Here is a 16,177-nt window from a genome sequence, read left to right on the forward strand (position 1 = left end):
GGGGGGGTGCCTTACCCTAACCTTCCTCCCCGGTGGTGCCTAATCCCCCTCCTGCACCCTAACCCTCCCTGGGGGGTGCCTAAATCTAAGTATCCCCGGGGGCCGGAATCCCATTTGCTAATATTTTAACTACATCCCACAGAAGCTCCTAACATAAGCTGAGTGCTCCTGATACCTGCGGCAATGTGAGCATAGTGTAGCAGATTTTGGGCCCCATTTATCGACGAAGGTAAACACCAACACGAGCTGCAGCCGCTGCAGGAACTCCCATGAGCCCTCCCATTATTTTTAAAGTGGTAATCATTCTAAAGGCAAAACCAAACTGATTTTGCCTTTAAAATGATTGCCCCTTTAAACATAGGGCAGGACTCACCTATTACATAAGCCCCAAAGTTCAGATCAGGCTTCGTCCTAGGCCATGGGAAGCATCTTAATGTAGAGGGTGAGGGACAGTGGAAAAGACGGTCTACTGAGTCATTCCTTAGTATGTTCCTGAGTGTAGGAATGGTAGTTTTTACAGTCAGCGACATATGTAATGTAGCGTTCCCGCTAGGCTGTTTTAGCGAGGCGCGGCGCCCTGCCCTCCTTCTGGAGGGCAAAAAGAACCCTGCCCTCCAGAAGGAGGGCAAAAAGCGCCCTGCCCTCACAGCCTGCGGGTGCCGTTCTCACCCGCGGGACGCAGTGTCCCGCGGGTGGAGAAACATGCGGTGTCGCGGCGACGTCCCGGTCACCGCCGGAGAATAGACGCCGAGCGCATGCGCCCGGCATCTATTCTCCCTTTCTGCAGCGCTTGGGGGCTGCCCTGCATGTCCGTAAGCGCCGGGCACGCTCCCAAGTATGACGAAAAGGGGACGCGTCTTATAGACACACCCCCTTTTCATGACCATACCCCCTTTTCGGGCGGAGCTAGAGTTAACACTATGTAATGTGCAGGGTATTCCCTACAGTGGATTCTATACCAGTGATTGTATTAATGTTATTTATGTTTTAAAATATCCATGTGACTTGATTGTGTAGGTCAGGGATATTCAAAATGCAAACTTCCAGCTGGTGTAGAACTACACATCTCAGGATGCTCTGCCACAGTCTAGCTATTAGGGCATCCATGCCTACCCTCCCCGTTTTCATGGGAGGCTCACGATTTTTTGGGTAACCCCCCGCACCCCCCGGAAGGGTAGGCATTTCTCCCACATTCTGCCCACTTCCTAGTGAAGTGGGCAGAATGAGGAGAATTCTCACGCGATCGCAGGTCTCTGTGTAGGGGGTGGGGCTTAATGACGTGATTCTACAGGAATCACGTCACTTGGCCCCGTCCCCTATGCAAATTCTAGCCAGTCACAGCAATTTTATCGTGAGGGCGGGGCTTAATGACAGGAATCATCAGGCCCCGCCCCCATTGTCACCCTCCTGCTTCTCTTACCTGGGTTTCTCCCGGGAAGAGATATTAGAAGGTAGGCAAGTATGTATTATTAGGGCATGCTAAAACTGTGGGATGTGATGTTCCACAGTGGATGGAGGGCTACATGTTGAATACCCCTAATGTAGTCCAAGCAAGCCACAGAATCAAATAGACTGAACATGAAAGCAAAATAAGAAATTCTAATTCTGAAATTGATTTATATGAGTAATACGGTAATCCTGACTGCAAGATTGATGATGATTGGCAATAAAAATAAATAAAAATAATTAGAAATAAAGAAAATAAAAATATCCCACCAACAATACAAACTAACTCTTAGCACCAACGGTCATAGCGTGGTCTGCTTACAGCTAATGCAAGGGAACAAACAGTGTTGTTAGGTCCCCCAGAAAACTGCAATCAGAACCAGGCTATGTATTTATTTATATATAATCAGTTAATTTGGAGTTGTGCACTTGTATTTCTTCTTTTTGTGTAAATACCAATGGTCTCCACAGGTAGCACCTCCAATTATATATATATATATATATATATATATAATATATATATATATAATATATATATATATATACTGTATGTTCAGAGTGTGCAGTCTGAGGCCCATTTTCTATGTGATCCAATCAGTGCATTGCTTTGCACACCTGAAAGCTTGAGACACTTTCCGCTCAGACTAGCACTCCTACCACATTGGTTTAGAGCATGAGGTCTGGCATTGTAATATGCACACCAGTCAGAGGCACAATATAGGTAAGTCCTGCTAATATTTAGACTGTATAGTGCAGCTTTGGTTCATTTTTTGGGCGTGGGTCCCCCTGGATTGCTTTGGTTGATCTTCTTCAGGGCACCGCATTATAACACATTTTTCCTTTATAACACATTTTAACGCTTCACTGTCTGTTTTTTATATATGTATTTCACTTTTTTATTTTTATTCTTTATATGCAGCTGCGGGTGCTCTTAACTATTTCCTTTACACTTCACTTTTCTTATTAGAGCGGTACCTTGGGGTGGCTTAGCTGGGCTAGTTTGGGGGTGTACTGCGCTCTGGATTTGAACCCTAGTATGTTAGGGACCTACCCTACAGAGGTTATCCAGATGTGGTTGCTTAGGCCCATAACCTTGGCCAAGATTATGCCAAAAACCTCTATTTACTGCAAAAATGTATTTATTTATATATAATCAGTTAATTTGGAGTTGTGCACTTGTATTTCTTCTTTTTGTGTACCGTATATACTCGAGTATAAGTCGACCCGAATATAAGCCGAGGTATCTAATTTTACCACAAAAAACTGGGAAAACTTATTGACTCGAGTATAAGCCTAGGGTGGAAAATTTTGCAGCTACTGGTAGTAATCCCTCCCCTGGTACTGCCCCCAGTAGTAATACCCCCCCTGGTAGAGTCCCCAGTAGTAATACCCCCCTGGTAGTGCCCCCAGTAGTAATACCCCCCCTGGTAGTGCCCCCAGTAGCAATATCCCCCCCTGGTAGTGCCCCCAGTATTAATCCCCCCTGGTACTGCCCCAGTAATAATCCCCCCCGGTACTGCCCCCAGTAGTAATATTCCCCCTCTGGTAGTGCCCCCAGTAGTAATACCCCCCCTGGTAGTGCCCCCAGTCGTAATACCCCCCTGGTAGTGCCCCCAGTAGCAATATCCCCTCCTCTTAGTGCCCCCAGTATTAATCCCCCCTGGTACTGCCCCAGTAGTAATCCCTCCTGGTACTGCCCCCAATAGTAATATTCCCCCTCTGGTAGTGCCCCCAGTAGTAAAACCACCCCTGGTAGTGCCCCCAGTAGTAATACCCCCCCTTGTAGTTCCCCCAGTATTAATCTCCCCCTGGTAGTGCCCCCAGTAGTAATCCCCCCCTGGTACTGCCCCTAGTAGTAGCCCCCCCAGTAGAGAGAGATGTAATAATAAAAAAAAAGCCACTTACCTGAAACCCCGATCCTGGTCCCGACGCTGCTACTGGCTCCTCTGGCTGCTTTGCATTATGGGAGAGACGTCGTCATGATGACGTCTCTCCCATTACCCACTGCGGGAGCCAGAAGATGGCTCCCGCAGTGGGAGCAGCAGCAGCCGATGAGAGTCTGACAGACTCTCAGCGGCTGCTGATTACAACAAACACACAGCTGCCGGCTCTGGCGGCTGTGTGTTTGGCAGTCTGTAGTGCTGACCGAACTCCGTCCGGTCAGCGCTACACACACGGTGCAGCTGTGTCACCGAGACACAGTCTGCACCACGGCCCGCATGGTACACTACTCAGCTGCATACCATGCGGGCATGACTCGAGTATAAGCCGAGGGGGAGCTTTTTCAGCACAAAAAATGTGCTGAAAAACTCGGCTTATACTCGAGTATATACGGTATATATGCCGGGCTTAGATGGTCCCGCTATAATAGTCCCATGTCATTAAACTATATTTTCATATAATAATTACATTAAAATATTCTTACCTTAAACTCTCCTATCAACAAAAAGTGTTAAAGCAATGAAAAAATGCGTGTATATAGCTATACCGATATATAACTAACATACAGCTCACTCTCATCCAATAACTGATTGCCCTGTACCAAGCAGGGCCTTTTTCTCACACCTGAGTGACAAAAGTCCAGGAATGATGATGTTCGTCCATGTAAGATGACGTTTAGCCTCTTTCTGAGTTCCGTTTTTTTGGAGGGAAAAATCCGAACTCCACGTGCAAACTCGAACCTATCCGAGCCTGCACATCCCTAATATATATATATATAAATATATATATATAGTTATATAGTTATAGATACAGTAGGCATGTCACTCGATGCAAATGGGAATAGCTAGGCTAAATACACTTGTTGTCTTGAAAAGAAGTTTTAAATTCGAGGAGGCCCAGTGATTTAGTTCCTCTGAATACTTTTAAGAATTCTCTGTGATTTAGGAAAAGACAGTAAATCACTTTTTAGAAATTCATCACTCAGATTCATTAACCTGTATGCTTTTTGTTGGATGAGGAGCTTTCTGCGCTGCATCAGATCCACAGAGCAACAGACCCGGTGGTCTCTAGGACCCACCTCTGACATGCGCTACTGTGCATGCTCACCCTATTGGTGCGTATTTCCTCCTCAACATTCCAGACTGGATGTGCCCTCTGATACCCCCAGTCATAGAGCCATACAGAGCCCTACAGAGTACCGCAAGTACCCTACAACACCATAGCGTCACTAATCGCTGTGGCATACAATGCCCAGTGGTACCCTTGCTATTCAGGCTGCTCCCGCATTGTTATTGTACTTATTCATCCCTGTGCCTCTATGGCATCTTAAATAAACCTGAAACCTGGTTATGCTGTACCACGTGTGGACTAACCGCCACCAGTGCCTCTTCTGCCCAATTCACCTAACATCCTGTACAACCAGGACCCAGTGTACTCTGTGGTTATATACATATATTTACAGCATATCATCTATCAATTTGCTGACCCCAGCATCCTTCCCTGGTCACTCTGGGTCTATTTCTGGGTTGTACACTTTTGCACAGTAGCTGTGCGGATGTATACAAAACATTGGTGCATTGTGTACATCTCTGAATCAAAACCTCTGCCGAAATGCACTCTGCTAAACTCTGCTAATCAGTGATGTGTGGTGAGGTCACTGGCTGGGGAGGCACTGGCTGATTAACATCCCCCCAGCCACCCCCCCTCCCCTTAAAAAAAAAAGCATAAGGCTCCCCCTATTTAACAGTAACCAGCACCAGGCTAAACCTGCCAGCTGGATGCCATAGCAAGGGGTAAACTCATTGTGGGGTCCCCAGCTGCCATCACATTAACCACCCTTGAACTAGTCAGCCCAGTGCTGGAATTCCACCGAAAGTCGGGATCCCAAAAAAATGTAAATTGGGTCTCCCGAGCAGCAACTAGCACTGGGTTGAAAGCCCAGTGCTATGCCCCGCACCCCTGATGGCGGCGGGTGCAGTGTTCATGGTATAATAATATTGTTCTTTACAGGTGGCCTATAGGTCCCAGCAAGCCTGCCACATCATGCTGGACACTAAGGGCCCGCTGGCACCTGTAGTCCCCACGTAAAGAAAATATTAAAATAAATAGGAGAGACTTGATTGTTTATTACACGGCATCTTCACCTAGGGGACGCTGCCTCCCCTGGGCTTCTGACGTCTTCCCTTGGGAGGCTGTGGTCTTTAAGCTCTTTTGCATGGTCGCCAGAGCTTCCAGCGTCTTTTATCTTCAGGAGCTCTTGCATGCTCCTTCCCCGCTGGCGGACTGCCAGCCACTGCCTCATGCTGGCTTCTTTTAACCAGCCTGGGGGGGTGGGGAGATGACATGGCGAGTAGTGATTGGCTCACGGTGGCCATCTTGGATTTCAAAAATCGATCTGCGGCATCATTTTTGAAATGGGTCAAACGCTTCTTTAATGTCTGACAAACACAGGATCCTCCAGGATCCAGGTCCTGCAGCATAATCTATGTCAAGTACCGCCACACCCGCCAATTACCACTGCCATGGCCTCCAATGCCCGCAACGCCACCGCCAATGCCCTGCTATCATTGCCAACTGCTACTATTGACCCTGCCCAATACCAATGCCACCACCAGTAGTGTCAGGCAGCATTGATATTGCCTGCTACTGCTGCCCTTGCCGCGCCAATGCCCGCTACTATTGTCGCCGCCACCACTAATGCCAATGCCACCGGGGCCCGTGCCTACCCTGCAGACACTCTCCCACAGAGTATCAGTACAGCACTGATAGTGACAGCCGGGTACAGTCACTGTCAGTGCTGGATCTGATGCTGCCCAATCACATTTGCTTCAGTGACAGGGGCGGGCTTTGATGTGGGCCGAAAGCATGTCCCTGTCATTGAGGCATTTCTATAGGTGCCACTTCTTCTGATTTTTTTCAATAGGCTTTTACTGCCTGTGGCTTGGCCCCGCCGCCCGCTTCACCTCTTTTACTATACTCAGGAGGAGGCAGCTAATAAACACATTTTACACTGTAAAATGATTAGAATAATATAAAGCAGATACTTTTGACACATTGGGCCAAATGTAATAGGTAGTCAGTTTTAGTAACAGTACAAACTCGCACTTTCTCGCACTTTTAAAAAGTGCGAGTTTGTACTGAAACTCGCAAATTCAATAGCCTGCAAAATTTTCAGCTCGAGGCTACTGCATTTGCGAGTGCAGGCGAGTTTAGGACTATGTAAACTGACACCTTTTAATGCGAGTAGCATTAAAAGGTGCGAGTTTTAGAGAAGCCATCACAGATCAATGAGATCCGTGATGGCTTCTGTGTGTGTTAAAAAAAAAAAAACGTGCACCCCCTCCCCAAAAGCATAACCAGCCCCGGGCTTTATAAAGCCTGTTCTGGTTCTAAAAATACAGGGGCCAAAATGCGTAGGGGGCCCCTGTATATTAAGAACCAGCACAGGGCTTTGTTGAGCTGGTCTTGGTTCTGGAAAATCAGGGGACAAAACGAGTAGGGGTCCCCTGAAAATTCCAGAACCAGCACTGAACTCTTTCTAGCAGGGGGATAATGCCACAGCCAGGGAAAACCTTTTAACGGTTTCCCCGGCCAAAGCATTATCCCTGACTGCTAGTCAGTCCAGGCCGGGGATCCCTGGGGAGTTGGGTACCCCCCCAATAAAGGGGTCCCCCTCTCCAGGGCACCCCAGGCCTAGACTGATAGCCCGGGGCTATCCCCGGCACCCTAGGGCGGTGGGTGCCGGGTTGATAGTGTAAAGTGTAAAATTTAATTTTCCATATTGTCTTTATTTGTAGAACCACAAGTACCAGCAAGCCTCCCCTGCATGCTGGTATTTGGAGAACCACAAATACCAGCATGCGGGGCATTACGGGCCCGCTGGCACTTGTAGTTCCACAACTAAAGAAATACGTAAATAAACAAACTGACACCGTGAAAGTATAATTTTAATAAAACATACATGCACACTCACACTCACACATACTCACCTAGTATCCGAAGTAATCCATAGGGGTGTACCTGAAAAAAAAAAAATCCATACTCACCTCTCCTATGCGTAGATCACGTCCACTTGTCCGAGTAGGCAATGTCACGACATTAAGGAATGTGTGAAGATGACCTTCACAACAGGCACTTGATTAGGCAGTTTTTCCAACAGCAGCTATAATAAATGAGTATAGTCACACTCAATAGAAATGCAAAGAATAGATAAATACAGCGCTATGAGAACTGTTGGTTAGTAAACCAAATGAAGTGCAATCAAAAATTAATAAAATCAGTGGTTTAATAATAGTTAAAAATATCAAACATAAATTGTGAGCCAATTGTACATGCTACCCCTGTAAGAATAGGTATATAGATGGATCAATATTTATGAATAAGTCTCTATATAGTCATCTATATACCTATTCCTACAGGGGTAGCATGTACAATTGGCTCACAATTTATGTTCGATATTTTTAACTATTATTAAACCACTGATTTTATAAATTTTTGATTGCACTTCATTTGGTTTACTAACCAACAGTTCTCATAGCACTGTATTTATCTATTCTTTGAATGTCACGACATTGTATCATTGATGTAACCACAAGATTAACATCAATTAATCTTGCGGCTACGATGTAGCGGTTCCCACAATAGACGTCTATGGGGATTTCTCACCATAGACGTCTATGGAACACACAGGCTGGCCGCATTCAGCTAATCAGGGAGCTGCTCCGACGGAGATGCTCCCTGATTGGCTGGCGGCCCCTTCACTGACGGGGCACACGTGTGCCCCGGTCATTTACGCGGAGCAAAGGTATGTATACACACATACCTTTGCTCAGTCCGTATGGTTCGTGTTTTTTTTTTTTTTAACCCCTGGATTGCCTACTCGGACAAGTGGACGTGATCTACGCATAGGAGAGGTGAGTATGGATTTTTTTTTTTCAGGTACACCCCTATGGATTACTTCGGATACTAGGTGAGTATGTGTGAGTGTGAGTGTGCATGTATGTTTTATTAAAATTATACTTTCACGGTGTCAGTTTGTTTATTTACGTATTTCTTTAGTTGTGGAACTACAAGTGCCAGCGGGCCCGTAAAGCCCCGCATGCTGGTATTTGTGGTTCTCCAAATACCAGCATGCAGGGGAGGCTTGCTGGTACTTGTGGTTCTACAAATAAAGACAATATGAAAAATTTAATTTTACACTTTACACTTTACACTATCAACCCGGCACCCACCGCCCTAGGGTGCCGGGGATAGCCCCGGGCTATCAGTCTAGGCCTGGGGTGCCCTGGAGAGGGGGAACCCTTTATTGGGGGGGTACCCAACTCCCCAGGGATCTCCGGCCTGGACTGACTAGCGGTCAGGGGTAATGCTTTGGCTGGGGAAACCGCTGAAAGGTTTTCCCTGGCTGTGGCATTATCCCCCCGCTAGACAAAGTTCGGTGCTGGTTCTGGAATTTTCAGGGGACCCCTACTCGTTTTGTCCTCTGATTTTCCAGAACCAGGACCAGCTCAACAAAGCCCTGTGCTGGTTCTTAATATACAGGGGCCCCCTACGCATTTTGGCCCCTGTATTTTTAGAACCAGAACAGGCTTTATAAAGCCCGGGGCTGGTTATGCTTTTGGGGAGGGGGTGCACGTAATTTTTTTTTTATTAAAAACATTTAACATAAGTACACACAGAAACATGCACATATCTCATGGATATGTGCATGTTTCTGTGTTAATCTGACCTGCTCAGGATGTACTCGCTAGCCTGAAGCAGGTCTATTATTTGGGGACTTTTGGTAATCTTTTTTTTGCGAGTCTGAAACAGACACTCTATTACATTGGGCGAGTTGATTGTTTTCAATGTGAAAACATCTGGATGCAAGTTTGAGAATGGAGAGTTTTAGTAACTCTGAAAAATGCGAGTTTTAGTGAACAGACACCCTATTACATTGGAGAGTTGTGAAAAATTGCGAGTTTAGCACCAAACTCGCAATTTACCAAAACAGACTAGCTATTACATTTGGCCCATTGTATGTGTCATAAGTATTTTCTTTGTATTATTTTAATCATTAATGACAGGGGAGGCTCTGTACTTTTGTTACAACTTATAGATGGTGAATAATACACTGAGTACTGTGCTACTGTACTGTGCTACAATTCGAGGTACATCAATGCCATGTACACACATAGGGGGTCATTCAGACCCACTCGCGAGCGGCAGTACGCTCGCAAGTGGGTCGATGTTCCCCACTGCGCATGTGCACGATGGAGGGAGCTCCGTCGTGCGCATGCGTGAGACCCGGCGAGTGACGGGCTTCCCATCGCTCCGGGTCTCGCACCAAAGGGGGCGTGCTGTCGATGTTGATTGACAGCACGCCCCCTTTGGTGAGCGTGCGGGGGGCGTGCCTGCCAGACGGTGGCGTTCCCATGGGAACGCCTACCGTGTGAAGCCGGCCCCACTGACATCACTAGTGATGTCAGTGGGAGTGATTTTGGCTCTGATAGAGCCAAAATCACTCCAGGGCTTGTGGCTGGGAAACCCGACCGCAGGGTTTCCCTCGCAAGTCCGATGGTCGCGATGGTCAAGACCATCGCGACCATCTTCTTGGACGCTCGTATATGCTGTGGGTGGTGACCCACAGCTATACGAGTGTCCAGGAGGACGCGCCATTTTAATGGAGGAGGGCCCTGATTCAGAGCGAGCGCTCTGGTCTGAGCGTCCGGCTCTGTATCAGGCCCATAATACATCAACAGAGACAAGACCCACTCTTTCCAAATTCAAAAAGCACCAAGAACGCTGCACCAATACTAGTGGATGTTTGAGCAGAGTAGACAATCCGAGAGAGAGGATACTGCACCAGTGCTGGAATAGGGCAATTTTGCACTCTGTGCCGGTCTCACCCCCCCAAACATGTGACATCATGATGTTACATCAGGGGTGGGGAACGTTTTTTCTGCTGAGGGCCATTTTTATATATATAACATTATTCATGGCCCGGCGCAGGCCATGCCCCCTCCGCGTGATGTCACATGGGGGCAGGGCCACAATCACCAGTGATTACAGCAATGCCCGGAGCCTCCTGAGGATGCCCCAGGGAGCAGTAAGGGCAGCAGCGTGATCGTCTGAAGCGTCCTACGGACGCTCCAGGTGGCACTACTGCATAGATTCTGGCTGCAGGGTGACATTCTAGGCACCCTGCTAGACAGATGAGGCTAGCATAAAAAAGCTCAGAAGGCCAGACCAAATGATTCCGGGGCCTTATGCGAGGGCCTTATACGGGCCCCAGGCCTGAGGTTCCCCATCCCTTTGTTACATTGATGTGGGGCTGCCAGGCTGAGGAAGAAGAGGATTGCCCAGAGCATCCTAAGGATGCTACTGGCTGCTCTACAGGCTGCAGGGTGTTGTTCCGAATGCAAGTGCCATGGGACAGTAACGGCGTTGCCTCCTAGGCTTGCACCGCTAGCACACCAACAGTTACTGCCTTGGACTGCCCATAGACAGGACTAAATTTGACTTGGCCAATGGGCTGGACTCTATAATCTCTTCCCGTTGAGCCACGGAATAACCACTGAATATGCTGCAGTTTATGATGTACCTAAAAGTTTGTGGTTTGGCTGCAGGTTTCCATGTTGCCTTCAAAGAGGAAGATGTATTACCTTCTAAAGAGAAGCTGTTTCACAAAGTGACCAATCAAACTCTGCTTATCATTTTACACCGTATAACATGATAGCTAGAATCTGATTGGTTGCTATATGCGTTTCCTGTCTCCAGTGACGGAGCTCGGTGTCCCGACACCCAGCACCATCCCGTGCTCTCCCTCCGCCCCTTCGTTCACTGCACCCTCCGATGAGCTTAATATTTATGGCAGCGGGTGGGAGGAGGGTGGGGATCTTTTACGCCCGGACCACGGTACCCTTGTGCGGCCGCACGCTCAGAGCGTGCCTGGAGCCAGCCCTGCCTGTCTCCAAATTGAACTTTTTTCAGCTTTATTAACATGAACAACTGAACAAAACAACAAAGCACATTTGAAGCAGAGGCTGCTGCAATGAGTATATAAAATGATAAATAAATATTATTCTAACGAATTGTAGTTCGTTCGGGACATAGAAGCCGATCTGATCATTTGAGCTGAGCTGTCCAGACGGAAATGACACAAATGAGGCGTAAACCATGGTAACCATTCAGGAATTGGCATTGATTAGATTGGTTTAAGTTACCAATGGAAGAAAAAGTCAGATAAGCTAAGAATTTACTTTACACTTGTCCACTTAAATTTATATAGATATGAGCTAAAATATCTTATGTTAAGTAAAGTGTGGCCGTCCACACTCTTGAAAGAATTATATATTACCACTGTAGTTTTTACAGGGCTCTCCTTACTCCTTTCTCTCCTGAGATAGTTCACACAATGTTTTCCTGGCTATGGAAACCAGCATTGTCTGCTCTTCTTGGCATTTCTTATTAAAGTCATTACAGGCATCTCTATAAAATTCATAATCATTGAATACGCTGTGGGGACGCAATTTATAAGATCTTCCAGATTTCTGCCGGTTATTTATTTTCTCTTTCAACTCTCACCTAATCTAACTTCCTGACATTATTGTCACCATTTCCCACATTCTCCTTATCTTCTGGATCAGATGTAACATCTATACTTTGTGTCTCGCTCCGGGAATTCTTTGCTCAAGTCATAAGTCATTGCATTTTATAAGTCTGGTAACCTGGAGACCCCCTACCCACCAGAATGTGCTTGGGGACTCCAACTGCCCTTATTTAGTGTTCCTGGCAAATCCTGTAGATAAAGGTCATGATATTGTGCTTTTTCGTGGACACTAAAAAGCAATAAATTCCACTCATATATTTAGTAGTCAGTATTTATATTACTCTTTCACATATACTGGAAAATATGGAAAGTACTGTGTCTGGCAAGGAATACATGCTCTAGACACGGGACAGATCCGTAAACAACCTGGACCCACTTGGGAGAAGGTAGGGCCGCCTTGGTTTTGAAAAGTGAAACAACAACAGCTAAAAAAAAGTATAAGAAAATATATAACAAAAAAACACACAACTTTAATTTCCATCTCTAGTATATATACCACTATGGATCATTTGTGGATATGCTCCTGAGGAAGCTGGATGGAAATCTAACCAGCGAAACGCGTTGACCCTGTAAATATCTTCATACTCCCTCCTATTGCTGGCAGTCTTTATTCATTGGATTAATTAACCCCTGTTCACTTTGGCATCTCAATCCTTTTCCGGTGGAACACTACAGCCCTGAAATACACTTCTACGGCCGCTGCATGCCACCAAGGACTGTGACTAATCCGTGACCTATACCGGTAATATAATCGCCTAAGGGACACCTTAATTATTTATTGTTTCATTTTGGAGGGAGTACCTACTAAGGAACTTACAAATGGTTCTCTTATGCTTATCTGTGGCCATTTTTAATGTTTAATTGTTTGTACTTAATTTATTATGCCTCTTTAATGCCTTTTTGAGGATTGATGAAATTTATTAAATTATTTATATGTTACATCAACTGTCCATTGATAATCTACTATTAGCTCTTTATCAATTGATTAGCGCTGGTATATTACGTTCACATCTCTAGTACTCCTCTAAGATTAAAACACAGTAGGCAACACGTACAGTATCTTATATTGTTACACTCGGGAGAGCTTCTGTAGCTGGTAACATTTTTATGCAAATAAGTGGGCACCAATTCTGTAAAAGATACAAAAAGCATAATCTTAAAATAAAATAATTTGTTGACATAATTTAGACTGTTTAGTATAGAACAATTTAAAAACAAAAATAATCCAGTGTATTATCTACAGAAAGTGCAATATTTTCAATAATAATACAAAATATATAAATTAATGTTTGAAATGTAAAAATAAAAATATTCTTGACAATTTAGATAAAACCAAAAGTTAATATATGAAAACTACAGAAAAAGTGCCAAAAAAAGTGGTTTGTAAAAGCGTTATTTAGTAAATGAATGCCCTAGTCCACAGGTTCTCAAACTCTGTCCTCAGGACCCCAAACAGTGCATGTTTCCCAGGTCTCCTCACAGGATCACAACTGGAGTAATTATCTCCACCTGTGGCTCTTTTAAAATGTGTCAGTGAGTAATGACTACACCTGTGCACCTGCTGGGTGATCTGGAAAACGTGACCTGCGTCTGGTCCTGAGGACCGAGTTTGAGAACCACTGCCCTAGTGCTTTCAACAATGGACTATTTTCTTTAGGGGCTGAGGTGGTGGTGGTGGTTTTGGTTGCCTGATTCCCCTGGTGAATGCATATTTATACTGAACATATCGAGGCTGAGTAATATTATGTGATAATCTGTGCCTTCTCTGTTAGACTAGTAATAATCTGTCCCCCTCTTTCAAAATAGTGAAAATCTGTGCCCCCTCTGTTAGACTAGTGATAATCTGTTCTCCTCTATCAAAATAGTGAAAATCTGTGCCCCCTCTGTTAGACTAGTGATAATCTGTTCCCCTCTATCAAAATAGTGAAAATCTGTGCCCCCTCTGTTAGACTAATGATAATATGTTCTCCTCTATATTAGACTAGTGATAATCTGTTCCCTGTCTATTAGACTGGTGATAATCTGTGCCCCCTCTGTTATACCCCTTTTACACTGCTGCAATAACCCGGGTTAATGCTGGGTCTACCCGGGTCGCAGCTCAGTGTAAAAGGGTCCCTGAAAAATAACCCGGGTCAAGTGACCCAGCAATCCAACCCAGGTAGTTACCATGGTCAGACCCAGGATGGACCTGGGTATTGGTGAAGTGTAAACGGCACAACCCAGGTTATCTGACCTGGGTCATGCCTAAAATGAGCTGATTGGTGGTTGTGGAGCAGTCACCTCCCACTTTTTATGACCGCACAAGTTTAGCAGGGCAAACCCAGGTTCAGTGTGAACAGGGCTGACCTGAGAATAACCCAGATCGATAGTGCAGTGTAAATGGTGTCGCACCTGGGTCTGACCTGGGTTGGAACCATGTCTGAAAACCCTGGTCGGACCTGGGTTTTTGGTGAAAAAGAGGTATTAGACTAGTGATAATATGTTCCCCTCTATCAAACTAGTAACAATCTGTGCCCCCTCTGTTAGACTAGTGATAATATGTTCTCTATATTAGACTAGTGATAATCTGTTCCCTGTCTATTAGACTAGTGATAATCTGTGCCCCCCCTGTTAGACTAGTGATAATCTGTTACCCCTCTATTAAACTAGGGATAATCTGTTCCCCCTCTATTAGACTAGTGATAATCTGTTACTCCTCTATTAAACTAGGGATAATCTATTCCCCCTCTATTAAACTAGTGATAATCTGTTCTCCTCTATTAGACAAGTGATAATCTGTTCCCTGTCTATTAGACTAGGGATAATCTGTGCCCCCTCTGTTAGACTACTGATAATCTGTCACCACTCTATTAAACTAGGAATAATCTGCTCCCCCTCTATTAGACTAGTGATAATCTGTTCCCCCTCTATTAGACTAGTGATAATCTGTTCCCCCTCTATTAGACTAATGATAATCTGTTCCCCCTCTATTAGACTAGTGATAATCTGTTCCCCCTCTACTAGATTAGTGATAATCTGTTTACCTCTAATAAAACAGTGATAATCTGTTCCCCCTGATAATCTTTTCTCTCCTCTCTATTAGACTAGTGGTAATCTATTCCCCTCTATTAAACTAGGGATAATCTGTTCCCCCTGTATTAGAGTAGTGATAATCTGTTTACCTCTAATAAACCAAGGATAATCTGTTCCCCCTCTATTAGACTACTGATAATCTATTCCCCTTGATAATCTGGTTCCTCCTCTCTATTAGAGTAGTGATAATCTGTTCCCCCTCTATTAGATTATTGATAATCTGTTCCCCCTGATAATCTGGTTCCTCCTCTCTATTAGACAAGTGGTAATCTGTCTCCTCTATTAAACTAGGGATAATATGTCCCCCCTCTATTAGACTAAAGATAATCTGTTCCCCTTCTATTAGATTAGTGATAATCTGTTCCCCCTCTATTAGACTAGTGATAATCTATTCCCCCTAATAATCTGGTTCCTCCTCTCTATTAGACAAGTGGTAATCTGTCCCCTCTATTAAACTAGGGATAATAGACCTCATTCATAGTCTCTCGCAAGTGCTGTGCATTCGCAAGCGGCCTGATGGTTTGCGAATGCACATGCGCACTCTTCATTTTGCGCCTGCGCAAACTACTCTGTGCGAGTGCAGCCCGCTCGCTCGCCCAGCATAGACAGCCTAGTGTAATGAATGACAGGAGAGGCCGTTTGTGGGTGGTAACAGGGGCAGGACACTAATAATGGGGGAGTGGAGGTGCGAACGCAGGCGTGCCTGAGTGTCTCAATGCCTTTTTAGAGGGGTGCATAATTAACAGGCAGCGTCATAGTACACATCACATGCCTGTTTTTTACACTGAAGTCCTCGCAGTGCTTACGGTAGGGTAAGGCAACCACAAGCGCTGCGATCGCTACCGATGGTGCTCGATGTACCAATGTTTTAATTCACTTCCTGGAGATGATGTGTGCAAGTGAGCGTCTTAACATACGCTAATGGGTGTCAGCATACGCACAGCAATCGCTCGCACAGCCAAAGTGGCTGTGCTTATGCCTTGGCGAGCGATCGCTTCCCATGGCATCACTCTGAAAAATATGCATACGCTGGATGCGGACGAGCGGCCGCTTGCGAGAGAGCTCTGAATGAGGTCCAATATGTCCCCCCTCTATTAGAATACAGATAAACTTTTCCCCCTCTATTAG

The sequence above is a fragment of the Taudactylus pleione genome, unplaced genomic scaffold, assembly GCF_031769625.1.
Source record: "Taudactylus pleione unplaced genomic scaffold, aTauple2 ptg000571l, whole genome shotgun sequence".
Classification (NCBI taxonomy): Eukaryota; Metazoa; Chordata; class Amphibia; order Anura; family Myobatrachidae; genus Taudactylus; species Taudactylus pleione.